At 41.5% G+C, this 19,035-nt stretch overlaps 1 pseudogene; it reads left to right on the top strand.

Moving 5' to 3' along the window:
- The first annotated feature begins 1,690 nt into the window (after positions 1–1,690).
- Positions 1,691–8,320, top strand: LOC139380085 (endothelin receptor type B-like; annotated as a pseudogene).
- The last annotated feature ends 10,715 nt before the right edge of the window (positions 8,321–19,035 follow it).

The raw sequence follows: 19,035 nt of genomic DNA, 5'->3' as shown, positions 1-19,035 counted from the left end.
TTGCACGTTCTCCGCTAAGATCCGAGGGGCAGTCACTTGTGTCCAGAATCTTGGATGATTGCGCACCCCCAGATTCTCTGGAATCTGTCTGCATCCCCATACTCATCAGAGAGAATTTTTGATAAAATACATGGCAACAGTTTAGTGTGCATTATTATTATCATATGGAATTTAGAATTCAGTGTTGCCCATTAGTCCTATGTCCCTAGCCCATAGAATTAAGAACTAGAATACTGGAACTTTCAGGGTTCATTACCTTGCCCCTCTAGTAATTTACTACACTCTTAGAAAAAAAGGTGCTATCTAGAACCAAAAAGGGTTCTTTAGCTGTCCCCAAAGGAGAACCCTTTGAAGAACCCTTTTGGGTTCCATGTACTGTAGAACCCTTTCCACAGAGGGTTCGACATGGAACCCAAAATAGTTCTACTGGAACCCAAAAGGGTTCTACCTCAAACCAAAAGGGGTTCTCCTATGGGACAACCCCAAAAACTTTTTGGAACCCTGTTTTCTGAGAGTGTAGCCCAGGGGTCCCCAATTAAATTCAGCAATGGGCTGATTTTTCCTTGAGCGGATGGTTGGCGGCTGGAACATAGTTATAAATAATTTGTACACTGCAAATTGACCACAAGAATCCCAAACAGAATCCCCAAAACCAAACAATTTCAACATTTATTACATTGGGATATGATCACATACTGTATGCGTCTCTATTTATGTGTGGAAATACTTGGGAACAGGTTCCCAAATTAAAATCACTTTGAACTGATTTCCTAGTGATTTTACAGTGTTTTATGTCCAACAACCAAAATGACAAAAATACAAAATATATTGTTATCTTGCTCAGAAAACCTGTGGTGGGGGGCAAATAAAAATCCCCTGTGGGCCACCTATTAAGGAACCCTGCCGTGGCCTCTCAAGACGGACACTTGTTTCAATCACAAAGATCATCATAGGATTCACACACTGGCACAAATACTGGGTCAGATGTCCCTGAAAGCCTTTTATCATTGCTGTTTTTGAAATGGGATTTACAATGGTAGAACCATAGAATTAGAAATGAAAATGCTATTTTAAAAGGATCTCTATGGGTAGAACCCCCATTGGATTTAGAGCACAGCTCTATCCTGTGTGGAGTATGATCTAAGCCGAGGACAAGATTTCAGTGTATGAGGAGTAATTGTGGTGACAGATTGTTGACTAACCTTGCCAATAAAATATTGGTCTGAAAAACCTTCATCTGCCTTAGCTGTGTGAGTTAGGCCACAGACTGCTGCTTGTTTAGGCTACAATTGGCTGTCTGATTGTGGAGAACAATTTGATGCTGGATTGATTAGTAAACTGACATATTTCAATGTTATCTATATTTTCACAGACAATCATTCATGCTTCTTGTTGCAATCAAATAGACTTCATACCAATTTGATTTGTTTTTGGCATCTCTCCAGGTTCTAATGTGTCAAGTAATGGTTTACATTCTCATTTGCAGATTGCTGCCTGAGGATAAATTGCCGGGCTTTTTGAAGAAATCATCTACAGTGGAAATTGTAGCTTTGTAGTTCTGTCTCTGCTGCTCGTCAATGGAATGGTTTTAATAATCAGTGCAGCGACCAAAGATCAGAATCCACAACCAGCTCCTACTATTCAACTCTTTGAAACATCCTCTCCACAAATCCAATAGCCCTTATTCAAAATGCCAGGACAAAACACCCCACCCCATCATATGTGCTTAGTGTCAACTGGAATCAGAGACACATTCAAATACATCAATACTGTGATGTCTGCTCTTGTATTCATCATTGGAATAGTTGGTAATTCAGCACTGTTGAGAATCATATATGAAAACAAAAGTGGACCTAACATTCTTATTGCCAGTTGCTTTGGGGGACATGCTGCATATCGTGATAGACTTTCCAATCAACGCTTACAGGGTGAGTTATTTGCAATTTGGTGTACAGTTACTGTCTATCCTGACATAAAATATAGATTTCGATTTGATTATCAAAATCGTCAACATCTGATTGTTTTATAAAAGCGTTTTTTTTTGTGTGTTTGTGTTGATTACAAATTATTTTTCCTGACCTAAATGTTGACATGTCTTTGCAGCTCATGGCTGAGGACTGGTCATTTGGTTTGGTGCTCTGTAAACTAGTTCCCTTCGTCCAGAAAACATCTGTTGGAATTACAGTGCTGAGTTTATGTGCCTTGAGCATTGACAGGTAAGAGGCTTGATTGCACATTCAAGTCACATTTCTGTTCCAAGTTACACTATATACGAGTATACAAAGGTATCTGGAAACCCGTTCAAATTAGTGGATTCGGCTAGTTCAGCCACACCCATTGCTGGCAGATGTATAAAATTGAGCACACATCCATGTAATCTCCATAGACAAACATTGGCAGTAGAATGCCGTTACTGAAGATCTCAGTGACTTTCAACGTGGCACAGACATAGGATGCCACCTTTCTAACAAGTCAGTTCGTCAAATTTCTGCCCTGCTAGAGCTGCCCTGATCAACTGTAAGTGTTATTGTGAAGTGGAAACTTCTCGGAGTAACAACGGCTCAGCCGCAAAATGGTAGGCCACACAAGCTCATAGAACTGGACCGCCAAGTGCTGAAGCACGTAACACGTAAAAATCGCCTGTCCTCGGTTGCAACACACACTACTGATTTCCAAACTGCCTCTGGAAGCAACGTCAGCACAAGAACTGTTCGTGCCAACTGTAAAGTTTGGTGGATGAGGAATAATGGTCTGGGGCTATTTTTCAGGGTTCGGGCTAGGCCCCTTAGTTCCAGTGAAGTGAAATCACAGCATACAATGACATTCTAGACAATTCTGTGCTTCCGACTTTGTGGCAACAGTTTGGGGAAGGTATTTCCTGTTTCAGCATCCTGTTTTTGCACAAAGCAATGTCCATACAGAAATGGTTTGTCGAGATCGGTGTGGAAAAACTTCACGGCACAGAGCCGTGACCTCAACTCCATCAAACACCTTTGGGATGAATTGGAATGCCGACTTCGAGCCAGGTCTAATCGCCCAACATCAGTGTCGTAAGTAACAAGAACATTTTCTAGGATATAAACATATCTGATATTGGCAGAAAGCTTAAATTCTTGTTAATCTAACTGCACTGTCCAATTTACAGTAGCTAATACAGTGAAAGAATACCATGTGATTGTTTGAGGAGAGTGCACAGTTATGAACTTGAAAATGTATTAATAAATCAATTAGGCACATTTGGGCAGTCTTGATACAAAAGTTTGAACAGAAATGCAATGGTTCATTGGATCAGTCTAAAACTTTGCATTATGGCCTTTCTCTTGCATTTCAAAGATAATTTTGTATTTAAAAAAACAAACAACTAAACATTTGTTTTGTATCACATTTTACTAGATCCAATGTTCTCCTAATTTTCTCCAACATTAATTTAACATTTCCACAAACTTCAAAGTGTTTCAGTTCAAATGGTATCCAGAATATGCATAGCCTTGCTTCAGGTCCTGAGCTACAGGCAGTTAGATATGGGTATGTCATTTTAGGCAAAAAATGATAAAAGGGGCAGATGGAATGAGATGTTCGACTAGCAGGTGTCCACATACTTTTGGTCATGTAGTGTAGTTGGAAATAACTGTATTACTTCCATTTAACCAAAACCAGAGAATGAATACAATTGTTATATGAAGAGTAATATTGTGAAAGATGGCTGATATCTACATGTCAAAAGTTAATTATCTTCGTAGTAGGCCTTGAAATTCCCTTTCGTTGTAATATGTTCTTTAATTGTTCTTTGGTTTACAATTGGCTCATTCATCCCTCTCCTCTCCCCTGTAACTATTCCCCAGGTCGTTGCTGTAAATGAGAATGTGTTCTCAGTCAACTTACCTGGTAAAATAACAAATAAATAAAAAATACAAAAAAAATGAACAAAACACTCCCCAGCCACATAATTTCCCTATTGATTTCCTAGGTATCGAGCTGTTGCATCCTGGAATCGAATCAAAGACATTGGGGTTTCAACGTGCACAGCAGTAGAAATAACTTTGATATGGGTGATATCAACAATCCTGGCTGTGCCTGAAGTTGTCGGCTTTGATACAATAATAATGGACCATAGAGGACAGCATCTGACAATATGCCTCCTTCATCCCAACAACAAAAATCAGTTCTTGCAGGTAATTTGTGAATCCAGACAAAATTGAGTAATATAGAAAATAAGGTCAATAATATGTTTGATCTTGTTTTCTTTTGATAATAAATGAAAATGACACTGATTATATAATGAAGCCAGTGATGTGTGCTTATCATCACATTCCAGTAGTTAGATCAAATCTGAAACAGCAACACTAATACTGTTCTTTATTGTGTTTTCATAACAGTTTTATAAATCAGCAAAAGACTGGTGGCTTTTCCGGCTTCTACTTCAGCATGCCGCTGGCTTGCACGGCTGTCTTCTACACTCTGATGACCTGGAAGATTCTGAGGAGGAATGAGAATGCACTGAGCACCTACACCAAACAGGTGAGTACAGACCAGAAATCTCCAGCTCTAGAACTGGAGTGCTATTAGATGTGTAGTTTTCTGCTCCAGCCCAGCAGTCATTTCCGGGCACAGAACTTTTGGGCGACGTGCTCGACAACTAAAAAAATAGCACGCCCAAATAAACCGGGTCACAGGCTAGTTGAGCAATTATTACAAGAAGGAAAGGAGCACAATCTGATGAGTAAAGTATTTTGCTAAACTATTTTGCTAAACTATTTTGCTAACCAATGTTTGTATCTGTTTGGCAACGATTATTCGGCTCCAGCCAGGCTCAGTCTCTTATTGAACAGTGCAAACTGTGCTCTTCTTCAGACCAAAGTCCTGACAAAGTTCACTTGAGCACCCCTCCTCTTCGGCCGATGCCAAAATAGTCCTAATCACCCGCACACAAGTCTTCAGCCGAGGCCAGAAACACAGTCTGTGTGAAATGATTATGTTGCTCCTGATCTTCAGCCGAATGCCAAACGTTGTCATCCCTCGCACACTCCCATCTTCGGGATAAGTCAGGCTAAGCTATGTTAGCTCGATACTCTTCGGCCTAATGCCCAACACTCAGTCTCTGCATCTATACACCCATTGTTCTTCAGGCTCTGTCCAAGCTACATTCTTAGAAAAAAAAATGCTAAGTAGAACCATACAGGATTCTTCGGATTGTCACATTAAGGGGGAACTCTTTTTGTTGCTGGGTAGAACCCCGTATGTAGGGTTCCTCAAAGAACAGCCTGTATATGGTTCTACCTAGAACCCTCTAGGAAGGGTTCTACAAAGAACCATTTATCATCTAAAGGTACTTCCTAGAACTGCCTATGAGAACCCTTCTACTGAGAATACTTTTATCTTTGCAGGGTTCTTCCTAGAACCCCCTCTGAACTGTTCCACCAGCCTTGTTAGAATTTAAAATGTCATTATTTATGACAATACAATACTTAAATCACAAGGCCTTTCTTTGAGGGCCTAGTTATACACTAACACAGTGGTGTTAGGAATTGCCTGGTTTACAGGCCACATCAGGCCTGAAAATTACATTATGCTGGCTGGCAAAGTGATGTGTATTGGAATCCAGCCAGAGTTAGGATAGACAACAAGTGGGATTATTAATCACCCTCAACCTGCATTCAGAATGACTGCCAGGGTAGGGAACGTTGACTACTGAGACAACCTGGAACAACCTCTAAGTAGCGGGTGCAATATATCCAACAGATTGGATTAGTTTAGAAAAATGTGTTATTTATTTTCATGTAGCATAAAATGTAGTGACCAATCAATGTTAAATGCAAAACCACAGATATTACATTAAAACAAACAATTCTGAAAATCTCACTGCAATAGAGCATTCTGGGAAATATTATATGTGGTTCTAAGAATCATCAAATAACTCTTTCTTCCTAAAACGGTTCTTAGGATGTTAAATGTTCTAGGTAGAAGAACCCTTTGATTTACAAAGAACGCTTTTCTTACAAAAATGATTATTCTGATCAAAACAGTTCTTGGTAGAAACCTATTCCTAGGCAAAGAACCAACTCATGCCATAGCTTTACCAAAACAAAGGAGTTCTCACCGCCATTCCTCGCCTGGCGAACTCATGCCGTATCCTCAACGCAATTGCTCCCCAACACCAGAGAATGGGGTTTCCTACCCAGTCCTCAATACAGAGTCCTGTCCCACTCGCACGTGTGCAGTTCCCCGCAGTTACTTGCACGCAGGTGAATTAATCAATGTGTGGCCATACAGTATGTCTACAAACTCCATTTATCACAGTACAAAACTTGCAACCCCCCCCCCCCCCCCCCCACGCACACACATGCACGCTGTGCAAATGTAGCCTGTCATTACAGCCATAAACGATGATGCATTTTCAAAAACAAGATAGGCTACAGAAATAAACTGCATGTTAACAGCCAATATAAACTAGGGATACAGTGCATTCAGAAAGTATTTAGTATTTTTCCACATTTTGTTACATTACAGCCTTATTATAAAATTGACTCAATAGTTTTTTTCCCTCATCAATCTACACAAAATAGCCCATAATGACAAAGCTAAAACAGGTTTTTACAAATGTATTGACATTCGTATTCAGACCCTTTGCTATGATACTCAATGTATATGAAATGCTTCAGTCTGGTTTTAGACCCCATCATAGCACTGAGACTGCACTTGTGAAGGTGGTAAATTACCTTTTAATATATATATATATATATATTGTTATCAAAAGCAATCACTTCTGCATGGGAAAACAGAATACTGCAAATTACTACATGTGCTTAATTACATCACTTTTGTTTTGAGCCGACTTCGCCATCTGACAGAGCAGGGCAGGCACCTGGCTCACGCCTGGAAGGTAGCCCAGTTCCAAAACAAATGCAATCAATTTACACCCGGTGCAAAAGGCTAGATTAATCAAATCCCCTCATAGAGTCTGGATCTGAGTACCTCCCCAACGATTTCTGAAAGCCAAAATACATTCTAACTGTGCTGATTGGTCCAAGAAACCGATGGGATGGCCCAGAGCCAGAACACGTGGGTAAGTGGCGCTTTGAAAATTCGTCATTGGCTTTAATAGTCTGATTGGTTAGAGATGATCCAATCGCTGATGACTTTGTTTGGTACAACACCCCTCATATTGATGTCACAACAAATGATTTCAACGACGACAGTCCCACAGATGATTTTAACAATGGCAGTCTCAGACTGAAGTATTTAGAGAACATAGAGCAGCAGAATAATTCAATTTGAGTCATCAGGCAAGGGTAGCCCTGTTCTTCCTGACAAATATTTTTATAAATTCGCTGGAGTAATATTGAAACCACTACGATGTTACTGTTGCTTATCTTTAGATGGCTCCCAAACTAGGCCTGAAATATGAAAATTATGAATCAGAGATGAGTCAGTTGTAGATTGCTGAAGTGTATTTTATATGGATGATAAACGTAGACCTACTCTGTTTTTGGCAAAATTGGAGGAAATTAAACAAGTTATTTATGGCTTTAATCGATGTGTGCGCGCCTTTGCGTGCCAATGCTGATGACTGGTCATTGATCAATAATCAAGACTTGCAACTTTTTGGTTCTGAAGCATAGATGAGAAGTTAATGGGTTCAGAACAACAATGCAACCCCCCCCCCCCCCCCAACAAAATGGGGGTGGAAATTATACTACTACTGAAATGGGAACTTTGGAGACTGGAAGGGCAAATGGGCATGTGTTCTGCACATGTAGAGCCGTATCTGTGCATGTGCCTGCCAGAAGTAACACACCTGGTTCAACTAATCCATTGTCCAGCCCATGATTAGTTGATTATTTGAAGCGGGTGTCTTAGTGCTGGGGTGGAATAAAAGCCTGCACATCCAGTAGCTCTCCAAGACAGGATTTAGCGACCCATGGTGTAGACAAGTGCGCTACCTCCATAATATATTTATTTATATGATGACATTAAAATGTCTGACATAAATCTCATCTGTTTTCACAGAGACGAGAAGTGGCCAAGGCAGTGTTTTTCTTAGTGCTTGTGTTTGCCCTCTGGTGGTTACCGCTGTACCTGAGCAGAGTCTTAAAACTCACCATTTATGATGAGAAGGATCCCAAAAGGTGTCAGCTACTGAGGTAAGGTAAAAGGATACATACGATTGTCACTGCTGTTTTTAATTGTGGTATGTGTTACTTACTTGATCCACTCATCCTTTTTAGTGTATTTCTTGTCCTGTACTATTGGCATTAATATAGCATAGCTGAACTCCTGTATCAACCCTATTGCTCTGTACATGGTCAGCAAACTATTCTAAACCTGTTTTTAAGGTAAGATACAATATAATGTTCCTCATTATTTGCTATTTCAGTTCTTACATATGAGACAGAAGAGGTATAGGCTGACAGTGGGACGGATGCTGTATGGACTCTGTTCAAGGTAATTCCTGCCTTACTGACTGACACCACTACATTTGTGAGGGCAATGACTTGAGGAGGTGATAGTTGAAGAATACAGTCCTGGAAAACAGTGACCAAAGCTGAACTAGATACTAGACAGTTGAACAGGTCAATGCGGAATCATCGTACACTCATAGCAAAGGTTTAATCTAAGGGCATTCACAGTGCTAGTTTGTATGTTAATAAGAACATTTACAGCAAAGTAAATCTTGGAAATGTGAGTCTGTTGATAGTAATTTCTGCAAACCAGAACCCAAATCTCCAGCCAGCTATATTAAGTCTGTCCACAACATATTAATTGATAGTTTGGTGGTTGACTGTATGTCTTTTTGTCTATGTCCCTTACAAATGCCTATGTTGTTGGTGCATACAGAGTTCTGTCTTACTATCCAGGTCTGTACCAAAACATTTCAAGCTTCTACTTTTAAAAATCCACCTTTCCAGAAACAAGACTCTGAACATTGTCGCTTGCTATAGACCACCCTCTGCCCCCAGCTGTGCCCTGGACACCATATGTGAATTGATTACACCCCATCTATCTTCAGAACTCGTGCTGCTAGGTGACCTAAACTGTGACATGCTTTGAGATTGAGGGCATCAAGCTTAGATTGTAGGATGACCGGGGTGGTCATCCTACAATCTAAGCTTGATGCCCTCAATCTCACACAAATTATCAATGAACCTACCGGGTACAACCCCAAATCCGTAAACATGGGCACCCTCATAGATATCATCCTAACCTACTTGCCCTCCAAATACACCTCTGCTGTCTTCAACCAAGATCTCAGCAATCACTGCCTCATTGCCTGCATCCGTAATGGGTCTGCGGTCAAACGACCACCCCTCATCACTGTCAAACACTCCCTAAAACACTTCAGCGAGCAAGCCTTTCTAATCGACCTGGCCCGGGTATCCTGGAAGGATATTGACCTCAGTCTGTCAGTAGAGGATGCCAGGTTATTCTTTAAACGTGCCTTCCTCACCATCTTAAAAAAGCATGCCCCATTCAAAAAAAATTGAACCAGGAACAGATATAGCCCTTGGTTCACTCCAGACCTGACGCACTAGACCAGCACAAAAACATCCTGTGGCATACTGCATTAGCATCGAATAGCACCCATGATATGCAACTTTTCAGGGAAGTTAAGAACCAATACACACAGGCAGTTAGGAAAACTAAGACTAGCTTTTTCAAACATAAATTTGCATCCTGTAGCACAAACTCAAAAACGTTCTGTAAAGTCCATGGAGAATAAGAGCACCTCCTGCCAGCTGCCCACTGCACTGAGGCTAGGAAACACTGTCACCACCGATAAATCCACTATAATTGAACATGTCAATAAGCATTTTTCCACGGCAGGCCATGCTTTCCACCTGGCTACCCCTACCCCGGTCAACAGCCCTGCACCCCCCACAGCAACTTGCCCCCCCCCCCATTTCTCCTTCACCCAAATCCAGATAGCTGATGTTCTGAAAGAGCTGCAAAATCTGGACCCCTACAAATCAGCCGGGCTAAACAATCTGGACCCTCTCTTTCTAAAATAATCTGCCGAAATTGTTGCAACCCCTATTACTAACCTGTTCAACCTCTCTTTCGTATCATCTGAGATTCACAAAGATTAGAAAGCTTCCACGATCATCCCCCTCTTCAAAGGGGAACCACTCAAGACCCAAACTGCTACAGCCCTATATCTATCCAACCCTGCCTTTCTAAGGTCTTCGAAAGCCAAGTTAGCAATCAGATTACCGACCATTTCGAATCCCACCTGTGCAATGTAATCTGGTTTCAGAGCTGGTCATGGGTGCACCTCAGCCACGCTCAAGGTCCTAAACGATATCATAACCGCCATCGATAAGAGACAATACTGTGCAGCCCTATTCATCAACCTGCCAAGGCTTTCGACTCTGTCAATCACCACATTCTTATCGGCAGACTCGACAGCCTTGGTTTCTCAAATGACTGCCTCGCCTGGTTCACCAACTACTTCTCAGATAGAGTTCAGTGTGTCAAATCGAAGGGTCTGTTGTCCGGACCTCTGGCAGTCTCTATCGGGGTGCCACAGGGTTCAATTCTCGGGCCGACTCTCTTCTCTGTATACATCAATGATGTTGCTCTTGCTGCTGGTGATTCTCTGATCCACCTCTACGCAGACGACACCATTCTGTATACTTCTGGCCCTTCTATGGACACTGTGTTAACTAACCTCCAAACAAGCTTCAATGCCATACAACTCTCCTTAGTGGCCTCCAACTGCTCTTAAATGCAAGTGAAACTAAATGCATGCTCTTCAACCGATCGCTGCCTTCACCTGCCTGCCTGTCCAGCATCACTACTCTGGAAGGTTCTGACTTAGAATATGTGGATAACTACAAATACCTAGGTGTCTGGTTAGACTGCAAACTCTCCTTCCAGACTCACATTAAGCATCTGCAATCCAGAATTAAATCTAGAATCGGCTTCCTATTTCACAACAAAGCATCCTTCACTCATGCTGCCAAACATACCCTCGTTAAACTGACCATCCTACCGATCCTCGACTTCGGCGATGTCCTTTACAAAATAGCCTCCAACACTCTACTCAGCAAATTAGATGTAGTCTATCACAGTGCCATCCGTTTTGTCACCAAAGCACCATTATACTACCCACCACTGTGACCTGTACTCTCTCGTTGGCTGGCCCTCGCTTCGTACTCGTCGCCAAATCCACTGACTCCAGGTCATCTACTAGTCTTTGCTAGGTAAAGCCCCACCTTATCTCAGTTTACTGGTCACCATAGCAGCACCCACCCGTAGCACGCGCTCCAGCAGGTATATTTCACTGTTCACCCCCAAAGCCAATTCCTCCTTTGGCCGCCTTTCCTTCCAGTTCTCTGCTGCCAATGACTGGAACAGACTGCAAAAATCACTGAAGCTGTAGAATCATATCTCCCTCACTAACTTTAAGCACCAGCTTTCAGAGCAGCTCACAGATCACTGCACCTGTACATATCCCATCTGTAAATAGCCCATCCAACTACCTCATCCCCATACTGTTTTTATTTATTTATCTTGCTCCTTTGCACCCCAGTGTCTCTACTTGCACAATCATCTTCTGCACATCTATCACTCCAGTGTTTAATTGCTATATTGTAATTACTTCGCCACCATGGCCTAATTATTGCCTTACCTCCCCCTTTGCACACACTGCATATAGACTTTTTCTACTGTATTATTGACTGTATGCTTTTTTATTCCATGTGTAACTCTGTTGCATGTGTCAAACTGCTTTATCTTGGCCAGGTCGCAGTTGTAAATGAGAACTTGTTCTCAACTAGCCTACCTGGTTAAATAAAGGTGAAATTTAAAAAAATTCTGCCTCAAGTATTGCCACTTTAAGAGGTGCAGTCTATATTGAATCAAAGTTACAGGAGCAAGCTGAGCAACATTAGAGCTGAAAGCCCACCTCCACTTGAGTAAGAGGACACTTGGCAACTTAACACAATAAATTACTTTGACACATGTACGTTTTTTTCTTGCGTTGTATTTTGTTATGTTCTTGTTTTTCTGTCTATCTGTCTATGGACGTTTGCCTGTAATTACAGTGCCTTGCAAAAGTATTCATCCCCATTGGCGTTTTGCCTATTTTGTTGCATTACAACCTGTAATTTAAATGGATGTTTATGTGGATTTCATGTAATGAACATATACAAAATAGTCCAAATTGGTGAAGTGAAAAAAAGAACTTGTTTCAAAAAATTCAAAATGGAAAAGTGGTGCGCGTATATGTATTCACCCCCTTTGCTATGAAGCCCCAAAATAAGATCTGGTGCAACCAATTACCTTCAGAAGTCACATAATTAGTTAGATTGCACACTGGTAGACTTTATTTACGTGTCACATGATCTCAGTATCTCTACACCTGTTCTGAAAGGCCCCAGAGTCTGCAACACCACTAAGCAAGGGGCACCACCAAGCAAGTGGCACCATGGAGACCAAGGAGTTCTCCAAACAGGTCAGGGACAAAGTTGTGGAGAAGTACAGATCAGGGTTGGGTTATAAAAAATATCTGAATCTTTGAACATCCCACAGAGCACCATTAAATCCATTATTAAAAATGGAAAGAATATGGCACCACAACAAACCTGCCAAGAGATGGCCGCCCACCAAAACTCACAGACCAGGCAAGGAGTGCATTAATTAGAGAGGCAAAGAAGAGGCCAGAGATAACCCCGACAGAGCTGCAAAGCTCCACAGCGGAGATTGGAGTATCTGTCCATAGGACCACTTTAAGCCTTACACTCCACAGAGCTGGGCTTTACGGAAGAGTGGCCAGAATTTTTTTTTTTAAATAAGCTAACACGTTTGGTGTTCGCCAAAAAGCATGTGGGAGACTCACCAAACATATGGAAGAAGGTACTCTGGCCAGATGAGACTAAAATTTAGCTTTTTGGCCATCAAGGAAAAAGCTATTTCTGGTGCAAACCCAACACCTCTCATCACCCCGAGAATACCATGTTTTTCATCGGCAGGGACTGGGAAACTGGTCAGAATTGAAGGAATGATGGTGCTAAATACAGGGAAATTCTTGAGGGAAACCTGTTTCAGTCTTCCAGAGATTTGAGACTGGGACAAAGGTACACCTTCCAGCAATGACCCTAAGCATACTGTTAAAGCGTCATTTGAGTGGTTTAAGGGGAAACATTTAAATGTCTTGGAATGGCCTAGTCAAAGCCCAGACCTCAATCCAATTGAGAATCTATGGTATGACTTAAATATTGCTGTACACCAGCAAAAACCCATCCAACTTGAAGGAGCTGGAGCAGTTTTGCCTTGAAGAATGGGCAAAAATCCCAGTGGCTAGATGTGCCAAGCTTATAGAGACGTACCCCAAGAGACTTGCAGCTGTAATTGCTGCAAAAGGTGGCTCTACAAAGTATTGACTTTGGGAGGGTGAATAGTTATGCACGCTCAAGTTTTCATTTTTTTTTGTCTTATTTCTTGTTTGTTTCACAATAAACATTTTGCATCTTCCAAGTGGTATGCATGTTGTGTAAATCAAATGATACAACACCCCAGAATAGGGAAAATGCCAAAGGGGGTGAATACTTTCGCAAGCTGCTGTGTTGCCAAGATGTCCGATTCAGTGTTGTTCTATGAATGTAATTCCAAGACTGATTTATTTTGATCAGTGATGAAATGCCTTTTACAAGTAACAAGAGGTCCTCTTTTTATCTTATTTTTGATGATGACTAGAGTTATGTCTGCGTTTCTGTAAATGACAAATAGCTTATGGCTGTTCCTCATTGACTTTATTGGTTCTGCACGCTCAGTCTCACGTCTGACTCTAGGCGTCACATTTACTGTTGTTAGTGGTATACTGCTGTTTTAGTAACAAAACCTGTGGCACTGTCTGTTGTGAGATGGTCATCAGTTGAACATCTTCTTTTTGGCACGTGACACTCCGACAGAGAGAGTGAGACCTCAGGCCTTGGCTCACTCCCGACCATCACACCATGTTTCACCGACAACCTACATCATACACACTATAGGTTGATATGCCTAAGCCCGTAAAATGACTGTATTGTTTCAGATGTTTACCTGGAAAACCTGGCCTTAAGGCAGTTAGTGTTGGCACATATCCAGCATTACACGCACTTACCATCTGGAAAGAGATTACCCAGATACATAGAGAATAGTGCTCAGTTTCTACAAATGCTGCTGTACCTCAGCAATGTACTGAGGATTTAATGACAATTTTGAAAGAGCTTATAGCCAAATTAGTTCTCCTATTTAATATCAAGACTGTGTCAGAGAGGGCATGACAAATTATTAGGACACAAATGTATATTTCCGTCGCTCAGAGAGTCTGAGAGAAAGCCTTCCTCTCACATCGACTTAAACGTTTGTGTTGCTCCTTTTACATCCCAATCCTAGAGAAACCTATCAAATCTGAGACACCGGTGGGTTCTGCCTTCCCTGCTGAATGACTGATGGTGGCCTATTTTTAATGCATTGTTAAATGTGTAATGCATGGAGACACTTATAAAAGACCTGCGAGTGGAAAAGAAGGAAAACGGAGGTGGCAGAATGGGGTCAGAAAGGGGGAGGGGGGTTGAACACCTGATGGGTCCTGTCACAGGACAAGGCAAGCGCAGATAGGAAGGATTTCTTCTATTCAATACCTTATCAATCTACTGAACTATTTCAGTAGGAATTCTATTGCTTCCCATAGTGTATGGAAAGTTTCACTTCTGGAGCGAGAAGCTGACTTTCAACCTGTTATGAAAAGATCGTAATTAGCTGTCAGCGCCAAATCATTTTAATGCAATATAATAATGTTCTGAACGAGAGTTTCTGTACTCCAACGTTACATCCTGTACCTGGCAGACTGCAAAGTATGTGTGTGTTATTTATAAAGATGTCAATAGTTGCATTTTTTTTATGTTTTGGGAGATACAATGATTTATGCCCAGACATATTAAATATCATCCATGAATCAAATCATGGATAAAATTGTGATTTGTGTAAGATATTGCTCAAAGTCACTCTTATGGCCCCATGTAGGTTCTTGGTTTTTCTTTTGATCTTCAATTCATGTAAATGTCAAACACATTCCTGTTTATGTATGATTGTAATCCCCTTTTCCTTTTCCAGTGTCAGAATACAACATTGTTTACCTCCTTTGTCTGCTTCTCTGCCCATTTCACATTTCACCAGTAGGCTGCGCTAAAGATTTAACGGAATCAATCTCAAAGGAGTGACTTTCAAGTGCCAAAATGAAATGGACCAGATATATTCTCCTCCAACGTTAGTACGAACTCATAATCATAATCCCCTAAATGATATAATCACGACGCATGTACAGACAAACGCTATCATAATCATGCAATTACAGGCTCATTTGAACAACCATCCTATTCAATCTGTGCATGATATTTCTCCTAAAATATGTTCCTTCGTAGTGAATAAAGGGCGGAGGGGGGGGGGGGGGGGGGGGGGGGGGGGGGGAAGCGTGCTTTCCAACCCACACTGCTTTGATACCTGCTGTGTTACAGACACTCATGCACTTCATCTTCCGGAGCTGCTCTAGTGCTTTGACAGCCTGGCACACACAGTGATGCTGTGGCACAGACACTGGGGTCATGGAACACTCCTTTACAACACAACCAATTTGTGTTGTTTTGATCTAGGAGACGATCTGGTATAGCAACTCATCCGAGCGGAATATCACAGGGAACATCTCAAATAACCGGCTATACTTAGACAATGCACAGTGTGAAATGGTTCGTCTTTCTATACCTTTTTTAGAATCATCACCTCTTTTTTTTTAGCTAAGAAATCTTCCTTGTCTTGTTAACTTTGTGTTTTCTTTCTGATCCCCACTTTTCTCTCATATTCTCTTATTGTCAATTATTGCTGGACCTTTTCCTGTCACAGCAAATGAATGCCAAATCACACAGAAACAAATTGTGTGTGCTGTCCTGTTTCCCTGCAGTTGTGCCATGACTGGCAGATGACATTGAGACAATCATGGTCTTACGTCCCCAGAGACTGTGACGTCGGTGTCAACTTCTGCGAGAGAGGGAGAGAGAGAAGTTGTCTGAGACCTTCCCGAAGTAATCTCTGTGCACACAAGACCCAGATACGGTTTCCCATGGTGGCACCGAGACTCCCCAGACTGTGGATTTAATTAAACAGTGTGAAATTAATTAATCAGTGGGGCGGCAGGTAAAGGGACTTCTCACTGGAACTGCTCACACAACCCAGACAAGCATTTCATGTGTACTGACAGTTATTAATTTGCTGTATGTTTTATTATAGTGTGTGAATATATATATATATGGAGATCCGAGGAAAAGCAGGGGAGATTAAAAATACATGAAATAAAGTATATCAAAATAACAACTCTCCAAAAATCAAAGTATGAACCTTTGTTTGATCTGTTCTATAAATTAATGTAAAAAAAATAATTCTGTATAATAATTTGCTGCAAATTAGATGGAAATTAGATTTAAAAAAATAATAATTTAGTCATCTGGGGAATCTGCCTGGAGAGCTTTTTATTCTTCCGTCTGGCTCAAAATGCTGTCCATATGGTAATTATGTACAGTAGTGTTGCAGGAGTATTGGTCTGATGCCTACTGGCAGAAGGAGTCTGCCTGTGACAAACTGCTGCTAGGATCTGATGTGAGTGGAGGGAGATAATGAGGCTGTTGTAAGCCTTAAGTATAGAGCCTGCCCCAGGGATGGCATATCTAAGCGCTCAGGCTCTCATTGTTGCACGTGCTGCAGAGGATTAAAAACACATTTACTTTCTTCTTCATAAACTTTGTCAGTACTCCCAGCAACACTTTTGGACAACTTGCTCTTTCATGTTGTAAGCCTCTTGACATTTGTGCGGAGGAGCTACTAACTTTACAATTTGCAAATGTGAAGTCTTGATTTGTGCCTTGAGGTATCTATAGCTCTGCTAAAGCCCGTCTAGAATAGGAGTACAAAACCAGTGGAAAGGTTTCTGCAAAACACATCGGGAAAGCCTGGGAAACAATCCCGTTGTATTACATAGACTTTAGTACTGCCTTAATCTCAAAGCATTTACTAACAAGGTAAAAGTACAGTAGGTGGTCTGGAAGCAGAATGTCTTAGTCCTTAGGGGTAGTAAACCTTTCTCAAAGCAAGTCTATACAATCCCTCTCTGTACTATAAAGATAACCCACCTCCATCATTGTGGCTTTCTCTGTAGTCAGATGCAATATGGAAACGCCCACCATACTAACCATCTCTTTTGAACCAAGAACCAATCATACAGTCCCTTATAATGGCCAGTTTACACCTACACCACCTACACACAGGTTTGAAATTCAAGTAAAAGAAGGCAACTGTGTGCAATACATGGAGAGGCAAAGTAGACAGTGAACAGTGCATGTAGAGAGATGCTGGTGCTAGCGTACTAGCGTTTCGTTAGATGCAAACAGATCTAAATAAGCAATTTACAGTTTGAACGTACTGGAATAAACAGGGCAAGCCTTTTTGTACAGAACCAGCAGGCATTTAATTAATGGGCATTTGGGGCTTGCATACTAAATAAGTGAGAGGGAAGGCTGCCACTACAGCCTAAGGCAGGATAACTTCAGAGAGACCTGCTAACAGAAGGGGGGAGTCAGACCACTGGGCTAGTGGTCACTCAACCATGGGATTAAAAAGCTTTTAATCCATGTTCCAAAATCATTCTCACCATACAAGGGGGAAATAAAAGAAACATGTTGGTGGCTGTGTTGATATTTCCATGGGAGAAAAAAATCAAGTCATGTTACGCGCTCTTTTCTGAAAATGCCACTAACAATGAAAGCATTTCAGTGTTCTCTTGCGGAAAAACATAATGAGCAGGTCTAAAAGGTTTTCTGTGTACTGGGTTAGATGCAAAACGGACTGTCACTACCGCTTATTCTATTAATGTCTGAATGTAATGGAAAACATGCAATCAAATGCAGGGAATGCCTGCCAGTGTGGCTCGCACTACTAATGTGTTAGAGGCAACAACAAGCCTTTTCCAACAGACCAACTCATGTATTCACGGCATATTCCAGAAAGTGCAAAAGCTTGATTAGTAAGCCCCCATGTATCAAATAAAATCGTTACTAGTTACAAGTGTCTACATTGTATTACATTGAGGTATGCAGGTGCCTGTGAAAGAAAGAAAATAACCTTTTGAGCTTGCGTTCTTGCAGTTTCACACAGCTGCAGTCAGAACCCTGCCAGCCTGTCCTTGTTTTGATGGACGATGATGAAAAGCCTGGCACTCCCCCGCCCTGGGCTGTAGTGGGCTGAGTTGGACTCTGTGTCTATGGTTTCCCATTAGCAAGGGAGTTCAGGTTTGCAGTCTGGCTGCTGGGCACAGCGGGTCAGTGCTCACAAAGGCCTGTTTGTTCCCTGGCCTGAAGGGCTCCCTGGGTAAGCATGGCTCCAGAGGGGAGACAAACACACTGGGGCTGCTGCTCCTCCAACACATTTGTCTCTTCCACCCTCTACAGGGGTACATTTCTCTTCTAGGGAGGGATGGCGAAAGGAAACACATTTTTTAGAATGTGGCCCGGGGATACGATAACTTCTGTTGTTCTGGGCAATGGAATTCTCTCAGTGTAAATAGTTTTTTTGGGCTCTGCTTTGTGGTGATTGAGATTTTTTCTTGGCTTTGAGTTTTTCCCTATTTCCTGGTTGTCTGTAGAGTTAGAATGTTTTCCTTAGTGTTGTTTCTTTAACCATGATATATCCACACTGTGCAAAAAGGATGACCTAGTGGCCTTCACTATACTCTATGTTCTTAATTGACCTTCAATTACATAAATTACATATATAGAGTGTCTGACTTAGTTGAACTGAAGTTCATACTACTTCTGAAATCCAATGGGGTCAATTTATCAATTAATTATTTTATGCTACCTCTCATATTCACACGCACTGTCAGGCTGTCATTTCTAAGAGACAAAATAAATGGCAGCCTAGTCTACTCTTGCTCTTACTGCTGTCAGGTCAGAGATACAATACAGCGCTGCAATCTACAGTCCAAGTATAACTCCATTATTGAGAGGACTT

The sequence above is a fragment of the Oncorhynchus clarkii genome, chromosome 22 (genome assembly GCF_045791955.1).
Source record: "Oncorhynchus clarkii lewisi isolate Uvic-CL-2024 chromosome 22, UVic_Ocla_1.0, whole genome shotgun sequence".
Classification (NCBI taxonomy): domain Eukaryota; kingdom Metazoa; phylum Chordata; class Actinopteri; order Salmoniformes; family Salmonidae; genus Oncorhynchus; species Oncorhynchus clarkii.
This window is presented reverse-complemented; position numbering and strand designations above follow the sequence as displayed.